The sequence below is a fragment of the Scyliorhinus torazame genome, chromosome 24 (genome assembly GCF_047496885.1).
Source record: "Scyliorhinus torazame isolate Kashiwa2021f chromosome 24, sScyTor2.1, whole genome shotgun sequence".
Taxonomy (NCBI): domain Eukaryota; kingdom Metazoa; phylum Chordata; class Chondrichthyes; order Carcharhiniformes; family Scyliorhinidae; genus Scyliorhinus; species Scyliorhinus torazame.
The window spans coordinates 42,872,464-42,896,140 of NC_092730.1; the positions used below are offsets into that span (position 1 = coordinate 42,872,464).

A 23,677-nucleotide genomic window follows, 5' to 3' on the forward strand; every position below is an offset into this window, starting at 1 on the left:
TGGGTTTCCTGTACGGCCTGCTGCTGCACACCTTCCACCTCCTTGCCCTCGCCCGCCATCCGGACACGGCTTGGCGTGCCTTGCTGCAGTCCGGCAGCGGAGGTCCCAACTGGAGTTCCCTCTACGGAGGCGTCTTCCCTATAAGACTTGGGGACCTGGGATGGAGGGTGCTGCACAAGGCAGTGTCGTGCAACCATCGGTTAAATCACCACACGGCCTCCCCAGAGGCCTGCCACTTTTGCGGCCTGGTGGAGTCTGTGGAGCATGTGTTTGTTGTCTGTCTTAGGCTGCACTCCTTTTTTAGTTTTTTGATGATATTGTTGTTGAGGTTTTCTTTGCACTTAAGCCCCACGCTCCTGATCTATGGACATCTGGTGTGGGAAGGTGGGGAAGCGGGGAAGGCGGAGGACCTCCTTGTGAACCTGCTCCTGGGCCTGGCCACACTTGCCATTAATAGGTCCAGGCAGCGGGCGACCGAGGGGGTCGTCCGGCCTGACTGTCTGCCCCTCCTCCGCAGCCTCGTTCGCGGCCGGGTGTCCCTGGAGTGAGAGCTTGTGGTGACCACGAGCACACTTGAGGCCTTCCGTGCTTGGTGGCCGCCGTAGGGGTTGGACTGCCTCATCAACCCTGATTTTCACACTTTAATTTAACGGGTTTTGTTACGTTTCCGTTTCCTTTCTGATTCCTTTTTGGGCTCTGCTCCAGTTGCTTTCTTTTTGGAGCACCCCCCGGTTTGCTTTTGTCCCTCAGTTAATTTTTGTATTTTTTCTTTAGTTGTCACGCCGTGCATCACTCCAGAATAGTCGGTGGATGCAGGGTTTTAATCCTGCTGCGTGGAGATAAATGCAGCAGGTCATCACTCACAAGGGAAAAAAACACAAGAAAAAAAAACAACACAAAAATATTATGACAGTTGTTAAACCCGATAAAACCCCCCACACACAGTGCCCCCTCCTCTATAGGAGGTTTTGCTCTATATGTGATGACAGTGAAATGAGAACTATTTCCATTGATTCTCAATGCGGAATTGCTGCGGGGATCTGCGCACGCCCAGCGTAACCCCGCCCCCTGCCTGTCGTCACTGAGGGTGAGAGCGCATGTGCAGCCCCTCCAGCCCAGGAACAGCGTTCTCATTGCAGCAGCACATCCATTTGCGAGTGTGAGCAAAGAGGCTCAGAGATCATTACAGACTCGGGGGGAGTTCAGGGAGAATCGGGGGCTGTTTGCAAGAGGCGCAGCGGAGCACGATCTTGTTCCGGGACTTGGAGTGAGCGGGGGGAAGGGAGAGCTCTTTCTGGGCCTGGCTTATTTGTCTGATTCTGGGTTAGGATTTGGAGAGTATTTTCTTTCTTTTACTGATTATCAATTGAAAGAATAGATTGATCTATCATTGGCCTAATCTGATCCTGATTTACAAGAGAGATGTTATCTTCCGCCCAGTCCAACAGATGAAGAGATGAGTTCCAAGATGATGATTCCTCAGCAACGTGAATGTGGCGTCTTGGGGCTTTTCACAGTAACTTCATTTGAAGCCGACTTGTGACAAGAAGCGATTTTCATTCCATTTCACATGGTTAGGTGGGATTACTGGGTAAGGGTGGAGGCGTGGAACGCTCTTTACAAAGATGGGCTCGATGGACCGAATGGCCTCCTTTTGCACTATAAATTCTGTGATTATCAGTTGAAAGAATAGATTGATCTATCATTGGCCTCATCTGACCCTGATTTACAAGAGATATGCTTTCTTCCCCCTAGTTCAACAGATGAAGAAATGAGTTCCAAGAACAAGATGATGATTCCTCAGCAAAATGTATGTGCTGCCGTCTCCTTCTAACTGACAGTAAGTACAATATTAATCCAACATTGCAGAGACACAGACACAACATCATCTCCACCGTCACAGAGAACAGAAGCAGTCACACTCACATTGACCTCAAGTCCCAGATAAACATGTCCAATCCAACAGTGATACACGAGAGGGCAGGTGGGATCATTTTCCAGAATTCGCCCCCCCCCCCGCCATATCATGGAACGTTGGATCAACTTGTTGTGATAATAGCTTTTCGTAAAGTAATCAGTCTAGAATTAATTAGGTACAGATTCAGCAATGTGTAAGTATCCATTTGCACTTTTTTGTAACTTTGTTGGATTAAAATGTATCAGAAGCACTTTAACCTCACAAGTTGTGAACCTTGGTGCAAGTAAAAAGTCAGATAGTACAGCTGATTTAAAAATACAGAATTATTCGTAAGTTTCTACTGAGACAAGTCAGAAAACAAAATATTGGGGGAATGTCCAATTCACATAACAAGCATGTCTTTCGGGACTTGTGGGAGGAAACCGGAGCATCCGGAGGAAACCCACACAGACACAGGGAAAACGTGCAGACTCTGCACAGGCTGCGACCCAAGCGGGAATCAAACCTTGGAACCTGGCACTGTGAAGCAATCCCCTGATTTACACAATCCCATGGTGTACACCACGCTAGTTTCACACACTCCCCTGGTTTACATGCTCTCCTGGTTTCTCACTCATCTGGTTTGAACACTCAACTGCTGTACACACTCCTCATTTTACACACACTCCTGTTGTGCATCCTCCCCTGGTTCCATACACTCACCTGGTTCATACACTCCCCTGGTTTATACTTCCCCTTGCTTTATACACTCCCCGACTTTACACACTCCCCTGCTTTATGCCCTCCCCTGCTTTATGCCCTCCCCTGCTTCATACACTCCCCCTGCTTCATACACTCCCCCTGCTTCATACACTCCCCCTGCTTCATACACTCCCCCTGCTTCATACACTTCCCCTGCTTCATACACTCCCCCTGCTTCATACACTCCCCCTGCTTCATACACTCCCCCTGCTTCATACACTCCCCCTGCTTCATACACTCCCCCTGCTTCATACACTCCCCCTGCTTCATACACTCCCCCTGCTTCATACACTCCCCCTGCTTCATACACTCCCCCTGCTTCATACACCTCCCCCTGCTTCATACACCTCCCCCTGCTTCATACACCTCCCCCTGCTTCATACACCTCCCCCTGCTTCATACACCTCCCCCTGCTTCATACACCACCCCCTGCTTCATACACCTCCCCCTGCTTCATACACCTCCCCCTGCTTGATATACCCCCCTTGCTTTATACACCCCCCTGCTTTATACACCCCCGCTGCTTTATACACCCCCGCTGCTTTATACACCCCCCTGCTTTTTACACCCCCCTGCTCTACACACTCCCCTCGTTTACAAATCCCCCTGCTTTATACGTCTTCCTGCTTTAGACACTCCCCTGCTTTGTACAGTCCCCTGCTTTATACACTCCCCTGCTTTATACACCCCCCTGCTTTATACGCCCCCCTGCTTTATACGCCCCTCTGCTTTAAACACCCCCCTGCTTCATACGCCCCCCTGCTTTATACAACCCCCTGCTTTATACAACCCCCTGCTTTATACAACCCCCTGCTTCATACACCCCCCTGCTTCATACACCCCCCTGCTTTATACACCCCCCCCCTGGTTAATACACCCCCCTGCTTCATACACCCCCCTGCTTCATACACCCCCCTGCTTTATACACTCCCCTGCTTTATACATCGCCCTGCTTTTTACACTCCACTGCTCTACACACTCCCCTCGTATACAAATCCCCCTGCTTTATACGTCTTCCTGCTTTAGACACTCCCCTGCTTTGTACAGTCCCCTGCTTTATACACCCCCCCTGCTTTATACACCCCCCTGCTTCATACACCCCCCTGCTTCATACACCCCCCTGCTTTATACACCCCCCCCTGGTTAATACACCCCCCCTGCTTTATACACCCCCCTGCTTTATACATCCCGCTGTTTGATACATCCCCCTGCTTTATACACCCCTGCTTTATACACCCCTGCTTTATACACCACCCTGCTTTATACACCACCCTGCTTTATACACCACCCTCCTTTATACACCCCCCTGCTTAATACACCCACCTGCTTTATACACTCCCCTGCTTTATACACTCCCCTGCTTTATACACTCCCCTGCTTTATACAACCACCTGCTTTCATCCCCCTGCTTTATACACCCCCTGCTTTATACATCCCCCCTGCTTTATACATCCCCCCTGCTTTACACACTCCCCTGCTTGATACACCCCCCTGCTTGATACACCCCCCTGCTTTATACACCCCCCTGCTTTATACACGCCCCTGCTTTATACACCCCCCTGCTTTATACACTCCCCTGCTTTGTACACTCCCCTGCTTTGTACAACCCCTGCTTTATACACCCCCTGCTTTAAACATCCCCATGCTTTATACACCCCCCTGCTTTATGCACTCCCCTGCTTTATGCACCCCCCTGCTTTATGCACCCCCCTCCTTTATGCACCCCCCTCCTTTATGCACCCCCCTCCTTTATGCACCCCCTGCTTTATACACCCCCCTCCTTTATGCACACCCTGCTTTACACACTCCACTGCTCTACACACTCCCCTCGTTTACAAATCCCCCTGCTTTATACGTCTTCCTGCTTTAGACACTCCCCTGCTTTGTACAGTCCCCTGCTTTATACACCCCCCTGCTCTTTCCACCCCCCTGCTTCATACACCCCCCTGCTTCATACACCCCCCTGCTTCATACACCCCCCTGCTTAATACACCCCCCTGCTTTATACATCCCGCTGTTTGATACATCCCAATGCTTTATGCACTCCCCTGCTTTATACACCCCTGCTTTATACACCCCCCTGCTTTATACACCTCCCTGCTTCATACACCCCCCTGCTTCATACACCCCCCTGCTTCATACACCCCCCTGCTTCATACACCCCCTGCTTCATACACCCCCCTGCTTCATACACCCCCCTGCTTCATACACCCCCCTGCTTCATACACCCCCCTGCTTTATACACCCCCCTGCTTTATACATCCCGCTGTTTGATACATCCCAATGCTTTATGCACTCCCCTGCTTTATACACCCCTGCTTTATACACCACCCTGCTTTATACACCACCCTGCTTTATACACCCCCCTGCTTAATACACCCCCCTGCTTTGTACACTCCCCTGCTTTGTACATCCCCTGCTTTATACACCCCCCTGCTTTATACACTCCCCTGCTTTATACAACCACCTGCTTTCATCCCCCTACTTTATACACTCTGCGGTTTTTTCACTCCCCTGCTTTATACATCCCCCTGCTTCATACACCCCCCCTGCTTTATACATCCCCTCTGCTTTACACACTCCCCTGCTTGATAATCCCCCCTGCTTGATAATCCCCCCTGCTTGATACACCCCCCTGCTTGATACACCCCCCTGCTTTATGCACCCCCCTGCTTTATACACCCCCCTGCTTTATACATCCCCCTGCTTTATGCACTCCCCTGCTTTACACACCCCTGCTTTATACACCACCCTGCTTTATACACCACCCTGCTTTATACACCCCCCTGCTTCATACACCCCCCTGCTTTATACACTCCCCTGCTTTATAGACTCCCCTGCTTTATACAACCACCTGCTTTCATCCTTCTGCTTTATACATTCTGCGGTTTTTTCACTCCCCTGCTTTATACATCCCCCTGCTTTACACACTCCCCTGCTTTAAACATCCCCATGCTTTATACACCCCCCTGCTTTATACACCCCCCTGCTTTATGCACTCCCCTGCTTTATGCACTCCCCTGCTTTATGCACCCCCCTGCTTTATGCACCCCCCTCCTTTATGCACCCCCCTCCTTTATGCACCCCCCTCCTTTATGCACACCCGGCTTTACACACTCCACTGCTCTACACACTCCCCTCGTTTACAAATCCCCCTGCTTTATACGTCTTCCTGCTTTAGACACTCCCCTGCTTTGTACAGTCCCCTGCTTTATGCATCCCCCTGCTTCGTGCAATCCCCCTGTCTTATACACCCCCCGCTTTATACACCCCCCCTGCTTTATACGCCCCCCCTGCTTTATACACCCCCCTGCTTTATACACCCCCCTGCTACATACATCCCCCTGCTTGATACACCCCTCTGCTTGATACACCCCTCTGCTTGATACACCCCCCTGCTTGATACACCCCCCTGCTTGATACACCCCCCTGCTTGATACACCCCCCCCTGCTTGATACACCCCTCTGCTTGATACACCCCTCTGCTTGATACACCCCTCTGCTTGATACACCCCCCTGCTTGATACACCCCTCTGCTTGATACACCCCCCCCTGCTTGATACACCCCCCCCTGCTTGATACACCCCCCTGCTTGATACACCCCCCCCTGCTTGATACACCCCCCCTGCTTGATACATCCCCCTGCTTGATACACCCCCTCTGCTTGATACAACCCCCCCCCCCCCGCTTGATACACCCCCCCTGCTTGATACACCCCCCCTGCTTGATACACCCCCCCTGCTTGATACACCCCCCCCTGCTTGATACACCCCCCCCTGCTTGATACACCCCCCCTGCTTGATACACCCCCCCTGCTTGATACACCCCCCCTGCTTGATACACCCCCCCTGCTTGATACACCCCCCCTGCTTGATACACCCCCCTGCTTGATACACCCCCCTGCTTGATACACCCCCTGCTTGATACACCCCCCTGCTTGATACTCCCCCCTGCTTGATACACCCCCCTGCTTGATACACCCCCCTGCTTGATACACCCCCCTGCTTGATACACCCCCCTGCTTGATACACCCCCCTGCTTTATACACCCCCCTGCTTCATACACCCCCCTGCTTCATACACCCCCCTGCATTATACACCCCCCTGCTTAATACACCCCCTGCTTTATACACCCCCCTGCTTTATGCACTCCCCTGCTTTATGCACTCCCCTGCTTTATACACCCCTGCTTTATACATTCTGCGGTTTTTTCACTCCCCTGCTTTATACATCCCCCTGCTTTACACCCCCCCCTGCTTTAAACATCCCCATGCTTTATACACCCCCCTGCTTTATGCACCCCCCTGCTTTATGCACTCCCCTGCTTTATGCACTCCCCTGCTTTATGCACTCCCCTGCTTTATGCACCCCCCTGCTTTATGCACCCCCCTCCTTTATGCACCCCCCTCCTTTATGCACCCCCTGCTTTATACACACCCTGCTTTACACACTCCACTGCTCTACACACTCCCCACGTTTACAAATCCCCCTGCTTTATACGTATTCCTGCTTTAGACACTCCCCTGCTTTGTACAGTCCCCTGCTTTATGCATCCCCCTGCTTCGTGCAATCCCCCTGTTTTATACACCCCCCGCTTTATACACCCCCCCCTGCTTTATACGCCCCCCTGCTTTATACACCCCCCTGATTTATACACCCCCCTGCTTTATACACTCCCCTGCTTCATACACCCCCCTGCTTCATACACCCCCCTGCTACATACACCCCCCTGCTTCATACACCCCCCTGCTTCATACACTCCTCTGCTTCATACACTCCCCTGCTTTATGCACCCCCCTGCTTTATACATCCCCCCTGCTTTATACACTCCCCTGCTTTATACACCCCCCTGCTTTATACACCCCCCTGCTTTATACACCCCCCTGCTTCATACACCCCCCTGCTTCATACACCCCCCTGCTACATACACCCCCCTGCTTCATACACCCCCCTGCTTCATACACCCCCCTGCTTCATACACTCCTCTGCTTCATACACTCCCCTGCTTTATGCACCCCCCTGCTTTATACATCCCCCCTGCTTTATACACTCCCCTGCTTTATACACCCCCCTGCTTTATACACCCCCCTGCTTTATACACCCCGCTGTTTGATACATCCCCCTGCTTTATGCACTCCCCTGCTTTATACACCCCCCTGCTTTATACACCCCCTTGCTTTATACACCCCCCTGCTTAATACACCCCCCTGCTTCATACACTCCCCCTGCTTCATACACTCCCCCTGCTTCATACACTCCCCCTGCTTCATACTCCTCCCCCTGCTTCATACACCTCCCCCTGCTTCATACACCTCCCCCTGCTTCATACACCTCCCCCTGCTTCATACACCTCCCCCTGCTTCATACACTCCCCTGCTTCATACACCTCCCCCTGCTTCATACACCTCCCCCTGCTTGATATACCCCCCTTGCTTTATACACCCCCGCTGCTTTATACACCCCCGCTGCTTTATACACCCCCGCTGCTTTATACACCCCCCTGCTTTTTACACCCCCCTGCTCTACACACTCCCCTCGTTTACAAATCCCCCTGCTTTATACGTCTTCCTGCTTTAGACACTCCGCTGCTTTGTACAGTCCCCTGCTTTATACGCCCCCCTGCTTTATACGCCCCTCTGCTTTAAACACCCCCCTGCTTTATACGCCCCCCTGCTTTATACACTCCCCTGCTTTATACACCCCCCTGCTTTATACACCCCCCTGCTTTATACACCCCCCTGCTATATACGCCCCCCTGCTTTATACGCCCCCCTGCTTTATACGCCCCTCTGCTTTAAACACCCCCCTGCTTCATACACCCCCCTGCTTTATACACCCCCCCTGGTTAATACACCCCCCTGCTTCATACACCCCCCTGCTTCATACACCCCCCTGCTTTATACACTCCCCTGCTTTATACATCGCCCTGCTTTTAACACTCCACTGCTCTACACACTCTCCTCGTATACAAATCCCCCTGCTTTATACGTCTTCCTGCTTTAGACACTCCCCTGCTTTGTACAGTCCCCTGCTTTATACACCCCCCCTGCTTTATACACCCCCCTGCTTCATACACCCCCCTGCTTCATACACCCCCCTGCTTTATACACCCCCCCCTGGTTAATACACCCCCCCTGCTTTATGCACTCCCCTGCTTTATACACCCCTGCTTTATACACCACCCTGCTTTATACACCCCCCTGCTTAATACACCCCCCTGCTTAATACACCCCCCTGCTTTATACACTCCCCTGCTTTATACACTCCCCTGCTTTATACAACCACCTGCTTTCATCCCCCTGCTTTATACACCCCCCTGCTTTATACATCCCCCCTGCTTTACACACTCCCCTGCTTGATACACCCCCCTGCTTGATACACCCCCCTGCTTTATACACCCCCCGCTTTATACACCCCCCTGCTTTATACACCCCCCTGCTTTATACACCTCTCTGCTTTATACTCTCCCCTGCTTTGTACACCCCCCTGCTTTGTACAACCCCTGCTTTATACACCCCCTGCTTTAAACATCCCCATGCTTTATACACCCCCCTGCTTTATGCACCCCCCTCCTTTATGCACCCCCCTCCTTTATGCACCCCCCTCCTTTATGCACCCCCTGCTTTATACACCCCCCTCCTTTATGCACACCCTGCTTTACACACTCCACTGCTCTACACACTCCCCTCGTTTACAAAACCCCCTGCTTTATACGTCTTCCTGCTTTAGACACTCCCCTGCTTTGTACAGTCCCCTGCTTTATACACCCCCCTGCTCTTTCCACACCCCTGCTTCATACACCCCCTGCTTTATACACCCCCTGCTTTAAACATCCCCATGCTTTATACACCCCCCTGCTTTATGCACCCCCCTCCTTTATGCACCCCCCTCCTTTATGCACCCCCTGCTTTATACAACCCCCTGCTTTATACAACCCCCTGCTTTATACACCCCCCTGCTTCATACATCGCCCTGCTTTTTACACTCCACTGCTCTACACACTCCCCTCGTATACAAATCCCCCTGCTTTATACGTCTTCCTGCTTTAGACACTCCCCTGCTTTGTACAGTCCCCTGCTTTATACACCCTCCTGCTTTATACACCCCCCTGCTTCATACACCCCCCTGCTTCATACACCCCCCTGCTTCATACACCCCCCTGCTTCATACACCCCCCTGCTTCATACACCCCCCTGCTTCATACACCCCCCTGCTTCATACACCCCCCTGCTTCATACACCCCCCTGCTTAATACACCCCCCTGCTTTATACACCCCCCTGCTTTATACATCCCGCTGTTTGATACATCCCCCTGCTTTATGCACTCCCCTCCTTTATACACCCCTGCTTTATACACCACCCTGCTTTATACACCCCCCTGCTTAATACACCCCCCTGCTTTGTACACTCCCCTGCTTTGTACATCCCCTGCTTTATACACTCCCCTGCTTTATACACTCCCCTGCTTTATACACTCCCCTGCTTTATACAACCACCTGCTTTCATCCCCCTACTTTATACACTCTGCGGTTTTTTCACTCCCCTGCTTTATACATCCCCCTGCTTCATACACCCCCCCTGCTTTATACATCCCCCCTGCTTTACACACTCCCCTGCTTGATAATCCCTCCTGCTTGATAATCCCCCCTGCTTGATACACCCCCCTGCATGATACACCCCCCTGCTTTATACACCCTCCTGCTTTATACACCCCCCTGCTTTATACACCCCCCTGCTTTATACACCCCCCTGCTTTATACACCCCCCTGCTTTATACACCCCCCTGCTTTATACACCCCCCTGCTTTATTCACACCCTGCTTTACACACTCCACTGCTTTATACACCCCCCTCCTTTATTCACACCCTGCTTTATACACCCCCCTGCTCGATACACCCCCCTGCTTTATGCACTCCCCTGCTTTATGCACCCCCCTGCTTTATGCACCCCCCTGCTTTATGCATCCCCCTGCTTTATGCACCCCCCTGCTTTATGCACCCCCCTCCTTTATGCACCCCCCTCCTTTTATGCACCCCCCTCCTTTTATGCACCCCCCTCCTTTATACACGGCCCTCCTTTATTCACACCCTGCTTTACACACTCCCCTTGTTTACAAATCCCCCTGCTTTATACGTCTTCCTGCTTTAGACACTCCCCTGCTTTGTACAGTCCCCTGCTTTATACACCCCCTGCTTTATACACCCCCCTGCTTTATACACCCCCCTGCTTTATACACCCCCCTGCTTTATACACCCCCCTGCTTTATACACCCCCCTGCTTTATACACCCCCCTGCTTTATACACCCCCCTGCTTTATGCACTCCCCTGCTTTATGCACTCCCCTGCTTTATACACCCCTGCTTTATACACCCCTGCTTTATACACCACCCTACTTTATACACCACCCTGCTTTATACACCACCCTGCTTAATACACCCCCCTGCTTTATACACCCCCCTGCTTTGTACATCCCCTGCTTTATACACCCCCCTGCTTTATACACTCCCCTCGTTTACAAATCCCCCTGCTTTATACGTCTTCCTGCTTTAGACACTCCCCTGCTTTGTACAGTCCCCTGCTTTATACACCCCCTGCTTTATACACCCCCCTGCTTTATACACCCCCCTGCTTTATACACCCCCCTGCTTTATACACCCCCCTGCTTTATACACCCCCCTGCTTTATACACCCCCCTGCTTTATACACCCCCCTGCTTTATACACCCCCCTGCTTTATGCACTCCCCTGCTTTATGCACTCCCCTGCTTTATGCACTCCCCTGCTTTATACACCCCTGCTTTATACACCCCCCTGCTTTATGCACTCCCCTGCTTTATGCACTCCCCTGCTTTATACACCCCTGCTTTATACACCACCCTGCTTTATACACCACCCTGCTTAATACACCCCCCTGCTTTATACACGCCCCTGCTTTGTACATCCCCTGCTTTTTACACCCCCCTGCTTTACACACTCCCCCTGCTTTATACGTCTTCCTGCTTTAGACACTCCCCTGCTTTGTACAGTCCCCTGCTTTATACACCCCCCTGCTTTATACACCCCCCTGCTTTATACACCCCCCTGCTTCATACACCCCCCTGCTTCATACACCCCCCTGCATTATACACCCCCCTGCATTATACACCCCCCTGCATTATACACCCCCCTGCTTTATACACCCCCCTGCTTTATACACCCCCCTGCTTTATACATCCCGCTGTTTGATACATCCCCCTGCTTTATGCACTCCCCTGCTTTATGCACTCCCCTGCTTTACACACCCCTGCTTTATACACCACCCTGCTTTATACACCACCCTGCTTTATACACCCCCCTGCTTCATACACCCCCCTGCTTTATACACTCCCCTGCTTTATAGACTCCCCTGCTTTATACAACCACCTGCTTTCATCCTCCTGCTTTATACATTCTGCGGTTTTTTCACTCCCCTGCTTTATACATCCCCCTGCTTTACACACTCCCCTGCTTTAAACATCCCCATGCTTTATACACCCCCCTGCTTTATACACCCCCCTGCTTTATGCACTCCCCTGCTTTATGCACCCCCCTGCTTTATGCACCCCCCTGCTTTATGCACCCCCCTCCTTTATGCACCCCCCTCCTTTATGCACCCCCCTCCTTTATGCACACCCGGCTTTACACACTCCACTGCTCTACACACTCCCCTCGTTTACAAATCCCCCTGCTTTATACGTCTTCCTGCTTTAGACACTCCCCTGCTTTGTACAGTCCCCTGCTTTATGCATCCCCCTGCTTCATGCAATCCCCCTGTTTTATACACCCCCCGCTTTATACACCCCCTCTGCTTTATACGCCCCCCTGCTTTATACACCCCCCTGCTTGATACACCCCTCTGCTTGATACACCCCTCTGCTTGATACACCCCCCTGCTTGATACACCCCTCTGCTTGATACACCCCCCTGCTTGATACACCCCCCTGCTTGATACACCCCCCTGCTTGATACACCCCCCTGCTTGATACAGCCCCCTGCTTGATACACCCCCCCTGCTTGATACATCCCCCTGCTTGATACACCCCCCTGCTTGATACACCCCCTCTGCTTGATACACCCCCCCCCGCTTGATACACCCCCCCCCCCCGCTTGATACACCCCCCCTGCTTGATACACCCCCCCTGCTTGATACACCCCCCCCTGCTTGATACACCCCCCCCTGCTTGATACACCCCCCCCTGCTTGATACACCCCCCCCTGCTTGATACACCCCCCCCTGCTTGATACACCCCCCCCTGCTTGATACACCCCCCCTGCTTGATACACCCCCCCTGCTTGATACACCCCCCCTGCTTGATACACCCCCCCTGCTTGATACACCCCCCCTGCTTGATACACCCCCTGCTTGATACACCCCCCTGCTTGATACACCCCCCTGCTTGATACACCCCCTGCTTGATACACCCCCCTGCTTGATACACCCCCCTGCTTGATACTCCCCCCTGCTTGATACACCCCCCTGCTTGATACACCCCCCTGCTTGATACACCCCCCTGCTTGATACACCCCCCTGCTTGATACACCCCCTGCTTGATACACCCCCCCTGCTTGATACACCCCCCCTGCTTGATACACCCCCCCTGCTTGATACACCCCCCCCTGCTTGATACACCCCCCCTGCTTGATACACCCCCCCTGCTTGATACACCCCCCCTGCTTGATACACCCCCCCTGCTTGATACACCCCCCCTGCTTGATACACCCCCCCTGCTTGATACACCCCCCCTGCTTGATACACCCCCCTGCTTGATACACCCCCCTGCTTGATACACCCCCCTGCTTGATACACCCCCCTGCTTGATACACCCCCCTGCTTGATACACCCCCCTGCTTTTTACACCCCCTGCTTTTTACACCCCCCCTGCTTTTTACACCCCCCTGCTTTACACACTCCACTGCTCTACACACTCCCCTCGTTTACAAATCCCCCTGCTTTATACGTCTTCCTGATTTAGACTCTCCCCTGCTTTGTACAGTCCCCTGCTTTATGCATCCCCCTGCTTCATGCAATCCGCTGTTTTATACACCCCACTGCTTTATACACCCCCCCTGCTTTATACACCCCACTGCTTTATACACCCCCCTGCTTGATACACCCCCCTGCTTTATACGTCTTCCTGCTTTAGACACTCCCCTGCTTTGTACAGTCCCCTGCTTTATGCATCCCCCTGCTTCGTGCAATCCCCCTGTTTTATACACCCCCTGCTTTATACACCCCCCCTGCTTTATACGCCCCCCTGCTTTATACACCCCCCTGCTTTATACACCCCCCTGCTACATACATCCCCCTGCTTGATACACCCCTCTGCTTGATACACCCCTCTGCTTGATACACCCCCCTGCTTGATACACCCCCCTGCTTGATACACCCCCCTGCTTGATACACCCCCCTGCTTGATACAGCCCCCTGCTTGATACACCCCCCCTGCTTGATACATCCCCCTGCTTGATACATCCCCCTGCTTGATACACCCCCCTGCTTGATACACCCCTCTGCTTGATACACCCCCCCTGCTTGATACATCCCCCTGCTTGATACATCCCCCTGCTTGATACACCCCCCTGCTTGATACACCCCCCTGCTTGATACACCCCCCTGCTTGATACACCCCCCCTGCTTGATACACCCCCTCTGCTTGATACACCCCCCCCCCCGCTTGATACACCCCCCCCGCCCCGCTTGATACACCCCCCCTGCTTGATACACCCCCCCTGCTTGATACACCCCCCCTGCTTGATACACCCCCCCTGCTTGATACACCCCCCCCTGCTTGATACACCCCCCCCTGCTTGATACACCCCCCTGCTTGATACACCCCCCTGCTTGATACACCCCCCTGCTTGATACACCCCCCTGCTTGATACTCCCCCCTGCTTGATACACCCCCCTGCTTGATACACCCCCCTGCTTGATACACCCCCCTGCTTGATACACCCCCCTGCTTGATACACCCCCCTGCTTGATACACCCCCCTGCTTGATACACCCCCCTGCTTGATACACCCCCTGCTTGATACACCCCCCCTGCTTGATACACCCCCCCTGCTTGATACACCCCCCCTGCTTGATACACCCCCCCTGCTTGATACACCCCCCCCTGCTTGATACACCCCCCCTGCTTGATACACCCCCCCTGCTTGATACACCCCCCCTGCTTGATACACCCCCCCTGCTTGATACACCCCCCCTGCTTGATACACCCCCCCTGCTTCATACACCCCCCTGCTTGATACACCCCCCTGCTTGATACACCCCCCTGCTTGATACACCCCCCTGCTTGATACACCTCCCTGCTTGATACACCCCCCTGCTTGATACAACCCCCTGCTTGATACACCCCCCTGCTTGATACACCCCCCTGCTTTTTACACCCCCCTGCTTTTTACACCCCCTGCTTTTTACACCCCCCCTGCTTTTTACACCCCCCTGCTTTACACACTCCCCTCGTTTACAAATCCCCCTGCTTTATACGTCTTCCTGATTTAGACTCTCCCCTGCTTTGTACAGTCCCCTGCTTTATGCATCCCCCTGCTTCATGCAATCCGCTGTTTTATACACCCCACTGCTTTATACACCCCCCCTGCTTTATACACCCCACTGCTTTATACACCCCCCTGCTTTACACACTCCACTGCTCTACACACTCCCCTCGTTTACAAATCCCCCTGCTTTATACGTCTTCCTGCTTTAGACACTCCCCTGCTTTGTACAGTCCCCTGCTTTATGCATCCCCCTGCTTCGTGCAATCCCCCTGTTTTATACACCCCCCGCTTTATACACCCCCCCTGCTTTATACGCCCCCCTGCTTTATACACCCCCCTGCTTTATACACCCCCCTGCTACATACATCCCCCTGCTTGATACACCCCTCTGCTTGATACACCCCCCTGCTTGATACACCCCCCTGCTTGATACACCCCCCTGCTTGATACACCCCCCTGCTTGATACACCCCCCCTGCTTGATACATCCCCCTGCTTGATACACCCCCCCTGCTTGATACACCCCCCCTGCTTGATACATCCCCCTGCTTGATACACCCCCCCTGCTTGATACACCCCCTCTGCTTGATACACCCCCCCCCCCGCTTGATACACCCCCCCCCCCCGCTTGATACACCCCCCCTGCTTGATACACCCCCCCTGCTTGATACACCCCCCCTGCTTGATACACCCCCCCCTGCTTGATACACCCCCCCCTGCTTGATACACCCCCCCCTGCTTGATACACCCCCCCTGCTTGATACACCCCCCCTGCTTGATACACCCCCCCTGCTTGATACACCCCCCCTGCTTGATACACCCCCCTGCTTGATACACCCCCCTGCTTGATACACCCCCCTGCTTGATACACCCCCTGCTTGATACACCCCCCTGCTTGATACACCCCCCTGCTTGATACACCCCCCTGCTTGATACTCCCCCCTGCTTGATACACCCCCCTGCTTGATACACCCCCCTGCTTGATACACCCCCCTGCTTGATACACCCCCCTGCTTGATACACCCCCTGCTTGATACACCCCCCCTGCTTGATACACCCCCCCTGCTTGATACACCCCCCCCTGCTTGATACACCCCCCCCTGCTTGATACACCCCCCCTGCTTGATACACCCCCCCTGCTTGATACACCCCCCCTGCTTGATACACCCCCCCTGCTTGATACACCCCCCCTGCTTGATACACCCCCCCTGCTTGATACACCCCCCTGCTTGATACACCCCCCTGCTTGATACACCCCCCTGCTTGATACACCCCCCTGCTTGATACACCCCCCTGCTTGATACACCCCCCTGCTTTTTACACCCCCTGCTTTTTACACCCCCCCTGCTTTTTACACCCCCCTGCTTTACACACTCCACTGCTCTACACACTCCCCTCGTTTACAAATCCCCCTGCTTTATACGTCTTCCTGATTTAGACTCTCCCCTGCTTTGTACAGTCCCCTGCTTTATGCATCCCCCTGCTTCATGCAATCCGCTGTTTTATACACCCCACTGCTTTATACACCCCCCCTGCTTTATACACCCCACTGCTTTATACACCCCCCTGCTTGATACACCCCCCTGCTTTATACGTCTTCCTGCTTTAGACACTCCCCTGCTTTGTACAGTCCCCTGCTTTATGCATCCCCCTGCTTCGTGCAATCCCCCTGTTTTATACACCCCCCGCTTTATACACCCCCCCTGCTTTATACGCCCCCCTGCTTTATACACCCCCCTGCTTTATACACCCCCCTGCTACATACATCCCCCTGCTTGATACACCCCTCTGCTTGATACACCCCTCTGCTTGATACACCCCTCTGCTTGATACACCCCCCTGCTTGATACACCCCCCTGCTTGATACACCCCCCTGCTTGATACACCCCCCTGCTTGATACAGCCCCCTGCTTGATACACCCCCTCTGCTTGATACACCCCCCCTGCTTGATACACCCCCCCCTGCTTGATACACCCCCCCCTGCTTGATACACCCCCCCCTGCTTGATACACCCCCCCTGCTTGATACACCCCCCCTGCTTGATACACCCCCCTGCTTGATACACCCCCCTGCTTGATACACCCCCCTGCTTGATACACCCCCCTGCTTGATACACCCCCCTGCTTGATACACCCCCTGCTTGATACACCCCCCTGCTTGATACCCCCCCCTGCTTGATACACCCCCCTGCTTGATACACCCCCCTGCTTGATACACCCCCCTGCTTGATACACCCCCTGCTTGATACACCCCCCCTGCTTGATACACCCCCCCCTGCTTGATACACCCCCCCTGCTTGATACACCCCCCCCTGCTTGATACACCCCCCCTGCTTGATACACCCCCCCTGCTTGATACACCCCCCTGCTTGATACACCCCCCCTGCTTGATACACCCCCCTGCTTGATACACCCCCCTGCTTGATACACCCCCCTGCTTGATACACCCCCCTGCTTGATACACCCCCCTGCTTGATACACCCCCCTGCTTGATACACCCCCCTGCTTGATACACCCCCCTGCTTGATACACCCCCCTGCTTTTTACACCCCCCTGCTTTTTACACCCCCTGCTTTTTACACCCCCCCTGCTTTTTACACCCCCCTGCTTTACACACTCCACTGCTCTACACACTCCCCTCGTTTACAAATCCCCCTGCTTTATACGTCTTCCTGATTTAGACTCTCCCCTGCTTTGTACAGTCCCCTGCTTTATGCATCCCCCTGCTTCATGCAATCCGCTGTTTTATACACCCCACTGCTTTATACACCCCCCCTGCTTTATACACCCCACTGCTTTATACACCCCCCTGCTTGATACACCCCCCTGCTTTATACACCCCCCTGCTTTATACACTCCCCTGCTTTATACACTCCCCTGCTTTATACACCCCCCTGCTTTATACACCCCCCTGCTTCATACACTCCCCTGCTTTATACACCCCCCTGCTTTATACATCCCGCTGTTTGATACATCCCCCTGCTTTATGCACTCCCCTGTTTTATACACCCCCCTGCTTTCATCCCCCTGCTTTATACACTCCGCGGTTTTTTCACTCCCCTGCTTTATACATCCCTCTGCTTTATACACTCCCCCTGCTTCATACACCCCGTACTTTATTCACCCCCCTGCTTCATACACTCCCCTGCTTTATACACCCCCCCTGCTTTATACACCACCCTGCTTTATACACCCCCTCCTTTATTCACCCCCCTGCTTTGTACACTCCCCTCCTTTATTCACCCCCCTGCTTTGTACACTCCCCTGCTTTATACACTCCCCTGCTTTATACACTCCCCTGCTTTATACACTCCCCTGCTTTATACACTCCCCTGCTTTATACACTCCCCTGCTTTATACACCCCCCTGCTTTATATACTCCCCTGCTTTAAACATCCCCCTGCTTTATACACCCCCCTGCTTTATACACCCCCCTGCTTTATGCACTCCCCTGCTTTATGCACTCCCCTTCTTCATGCACTCCCCTGCTTTATGCACTCCCCTGCTTTATGCACCCCCTTGCTTTATGCACCCCCCACCTTTATGCACCCCCCTCCTTTATGCACCCCCCTGCTTTATGCACCCCCTGCTTTATGCACCCCTGCTTTATACACTCCCCTGCTTTATACACTCCCCTGCTTTATACACTCCCCTGCTTGATACACTCCCCCGCTTCATACACTCCCCCTGCTTCATACACTCCCCCTGCTTCATACACTCCCCCTGCTTCATACACTCCCCCTTCTTCATACACTCCCCCTTCTTCATACACTCCCCTGCTTTATACACCCCCCTGCTTTATACATCCCGCTGTTTGATACATCCCCCTGCTTTATGCACTCCCCTGCTTTATACACCCCCCTGCTTTATACACCACCCTGCTTTATACACCCCCCTGCTTAATACACCCCCCTGCTTAATACACCCCCCTGCTTTATACACTCCCCTGCTTTATACACTCCCCTGCTTTATACAACCACCTGCTTTCATCCCCCTGCTTTATACACTCTGCGGTTTTTTCACTCCCCTGCTTTATACATCCCCCTGATTCATCCATCCCCCCTGCTTTATACACTCCCCTGCTTTAAACATCCCCATGCTTTATACACCCCCCTGCTTCATACACCCCCCTGCTTTATGCACTCCCCTGCTTTATGCACTCCCCTGCTTTATGCACTCCCCTGCTTTATGCACTCCCCTGCTTTATGCACTCCCCTGCTTTATGCACCCCCCTGCTTTATGCACCCCCTCCTTTATGCACCCCCCTCCTTTATGCACCCCCTGCTTTATACACCCCCCTCCTTTATGCACCCCCTGCTTTATGCACCCCCTGCTTTATGCACCCCCTGCTTGATACATCCCCCTGCTTGATACATCCCCCTGCTTGATACATCCCCCTGCTTGATACATCCCCCTGCTTGATACATCCCCCTGCTTGATACACCCCCCTGCTTGATACACCCCCTGCTTGATACACCCCCCTGCTTGATACACCCCCCTGCTTGATACACCCCCCTGCTTGATACACCCCCATGCTTGATACACCCCCCTGCTTGATACACCCCCCTGCTTGATACACCCCCCTGCTTGATACACCCCCCTGCTTGATACACCCCCCTGCTTGATACACCCCCCTGCTTGATACACCCCCCTGCTTGATACACCCCCCTGCTTGATACACCCCCCTGCTTGATACACCCCCCTGCTTGATACACCCCCCTGCTTGATACACCCCCCTGCTTGATACACCCCCCTGCTTGATACACCCCCCTGCTTGATACACCCCCCTGCTTGATACACCCCCCTGCTTGATACACCCCCCTGCTTGATACACCCCCCTGCTTTTTACACCCCCCTGCTTTTTACACACCCCTGCTTTTTCCACCCCCCTGCTTTACACACTCCACTGTTCTACACACTCCCCTCGTTTACAAATCCTGCTGCTTTATACGTCTTCCTGCTTTAGACACTCCACTGCTTTGTACAGTCCCCTGCTTTATGCATCCCCCTGCTTCATGCAATACCCTGTTTTATGCAATCCCCTGTGTGAAACACCCCCCTGCTTTATACACCCCCCCTGCTTTATACACCCCCCCCTGCTTTATACACACCCCCTGCTTTGTACACCCCCCCTGCTTTATACACCCCCCTGCTTTATACACCCCCCTGCTTTATACACCCCCCTGCTTTATACACCCCCCTGCTTTATACACCCCCCTGCTTTATACACCCCCCTGCTTTATACACCCCCCTGCTTTATACACCCCCCTGCTTTATACACCCCCCTGCTTTATACACCCCCCCTGCTTTATACACCCCCCCTGCTTTATACACCCCCCTGCTTTATACACCCCCCTGCTTTATACACCCCCCTGCTTTATACACCCCCCTGCTTTATACACACCCCTGCTTTATACAACCCCCTGCTTTATACACCCCCCTGCTTCATACACCCCCCTGCTTCATACACCCCCCTGCTTCATACACCCCCCTGCTTTATACACCCCCCTGCTTTATACACCCCCCTGCTTTATACACTCCCCTGCTTGATGCACTCCCCTGCTTGATGCACTCCCCTGCTTGATACACCCCCCTGCTTGATACACCCCCCTGCTTGATACACCCCCCTGCTTGATACACCCCCCTGCTTGATACACCCCCCTGCTTCATACACCCCCCTGCTTCATACACCCCCCTGCTTGATACAACCCCCTGCTTGATACCCCCCCCTGCTTGATACACCCCCCTGCTTGATACACCCCCCTGCTTGATACACCCCCCTGCTTGATACACCCCCTGCTTGATACACCCCCCCTGCTTGATACACCCCCCCCTGCTTGATACACCCCCCCTGCTTGATACACCCCCCCCTGCTTGATACACCCCCCCTGCTTGATACACCCCCCCTGCTTGATACACCCCCCTGCTTGATACACCCCCCCTGCTTGATACACCCCCCTGCTTGATACACCCCCCTGCTTGATACACCCCCCTGCTTGATACACCCCCCTGCTTGATACACCCCCCTGCTTGATACACCCCCCTGCTTGATACACCCCCCTGCTTGATACACCCCCCTGCTTGATACACCCCCCTGCTTTTTACACCCCCCTGCTTTTTACACCCCCTGCTTTTTACACCCCCCCTGCTTTTTACAAACCCCTGCTTTACACACTCCACTGCTCTACACACTCCCCTCGTTTACAAATCCCCCTGCTTTATACGTCTTCCTGATTTAGACTCTCCCCTGCTTTGTACAGTCCCCTGCTTTATGCATCCCCCTGCTTCATGCAATCCGCTGTTTTATACACCCCACTGCTTTATACACCCCCCCTGCTTTATACACCCCACTGCTTTATACACCCCCCTGCTTGATACACCCCCCTGCTTTATACACCCCCCTGCTTTATACACTCCCCTGCTTTATACACTCCCCTGCTTTATACACCCCCCTGCTTTATACACCCCCCTGCTTCATACACTCCCCTGCTTTATACACCCCCCTGCTTTATACATCCCGCTGTTTGATACATCCCCCTGCTTTATGCACTCCCCTGTTTTATACACCCCCCTGCTTTCATCCCCCTGCTTTATACACTCCGCGGTTTTTTCACTCCCCTGCTTTATACATCCCTCTGCTTTATACACTCCCCCTGCTTCATACACCCCGTACTTTATTCACCCCCCTGCTTCATACACTCCCCTGCTTTATACACCCCCCCTGCTTTATACACCACCCTGCTTTATACACCCCCTCCTTTATTCACCCCCCTGCTTTGTACACTCCCCTCCTTTATTCACCCCCCTGCTTTGTACACTCCCCTGCTTTATACACTCCCCTGCTTTATACACTCCCCTGCTTTATACACTCCCCTGCTTTATACACTCCCCTGCTTTATACACTCCCCTGCTTTATACACCCCCCTGCTTTATATACTCCCCTGCTTTAAACATCCCCCTGCTTTATACACCCCCCTGCTTTATACACCCCCCTGCTTTATGCACTCCCCTGCTTTATGCACTCCCCTTCTTCATGCACTCCCCTGCTTTATGCACTCCCCTGCTTTATGCACCCCCTTGCTTTATGCACCCCCCACCTTTATGCACCCCCCTCCTTTATGCACCCCCCTGCTTTATGCACCCCCTGCTTTATGCACCCCTGCTTTATACACTCCCCTGCTTTATACACTCCCCTGCTTTATACACTCCCCTGCTTGATACACTCCCCCGCTTCATACACTCCCCCTGCTTCATACACTCCCCCTGCTTCATACACTCCCCCTGCTTCATACACTCCCCCTTCTTCATACACTCCCCCTTCTTCATACACTCCCCTGCTTTATACACCCCCCTGCTTTATACATCCCGCTGTTTGATACATCCCCCTGCTTTATGCACTCCCCTGCTTTATACACCCCCCTGCTTTATACACCACCCTGCTTTATACACCCCCCTGCTTAATACACCCCCCTGCTTAATACACCCCCCTGCTTTATACACTCCCCTGCTTTATACACTCCCCTGCTTTATACAACCACCTGCTTTCATCCCCCTGCTTTATACACTCTGCGGTTTTTTCACTCCCCTGCTTTATACATCCCCCTGATTCATCCATCCCCCCTGCTTTATACACTCCCCTGCTTTAAACATCCCCATGCTTTATACACCCCCCTGCTTCATACACCCCCCTGCTTTATGCACTCCCCTGCTTTATGCACTCCCCTGCTTTATGCACTCCCCTGCTTTATGCACTCCCCTGCTTTATGCACCCCCCTGCTTTATGCACCCCCTCCTTTATGCACCCCCCTCCTTTATGCACCCCCTGCTTTATACACCCCCCTCCTTTATGCACCCCCTGCTTTATGCACCCCCTGCTTTATGCACCCCCTGCTTGATACATCCCCCTGCTTGATACATCCCCCTGCTTGATACATCCCCCTGCTTGATACATCCCCCTGCTTGATACATCCCCCTGCTTGATACACCCCCCTGCTTGATACACCCCCTGCTTGATACACCCCCCTGCTTGATACACCCCCCTGCTTGATACACCCCCCTGCTTGATACACCCCCATGCTTGATACACCCCCCTGCTTGATACACCCCCCTGCTTGATACACCCCCCTGCTTGATACACCCCCCTGCTTGATACACCCCCCTGCTTGATACACCCCCCTGCTTGATACACCCCCCTGCTTGATACACCCCCCTGCTTGATACACCCCCCTGCTTGATACACCCCCCTGCTTGATACACCCCCCTGCTTGATACACCCCCCTGCTTGATACACCCCCCTGCTTGATACACCCCCCTGCTTGATACACCCCCCTGCTTGATACACCCCCCTGCTTGATACACCCCCCTGCTTGATACACCCCCCTGCTTTTTACACACCCCTGCTTTTTCCACACCCCTGCTTTACACACTCCACTGTTCTACACACTCCCCTCGTTTACAAATCCTGCTGCTTTATACGTCTTCCTGCTTTAGACACTCCACTGCT

General features: G+C 53.5%; 1 long non-coding RNA gene across 1 annotated transcript in view; it reads left to right on the forward strand.

Moving 5' to 3' along the window:
* Positions 1–23,677, forward strand: part of LOC140400128 (uncharacterized) — a 92,605-nt gene that overhangs the window by 12,229 nt on the left and 56,699 nt on the right. The window contains exon 2 of the long non-coding RNA XR_011938058.1: positions 1,756–1,840. This is a non-coding gene — a long non-coding RNA (uncharacterized lncRNA). The remainder of the gene's footprint in view (positions 1–1,755; positions 1,841–23,677) is intronic.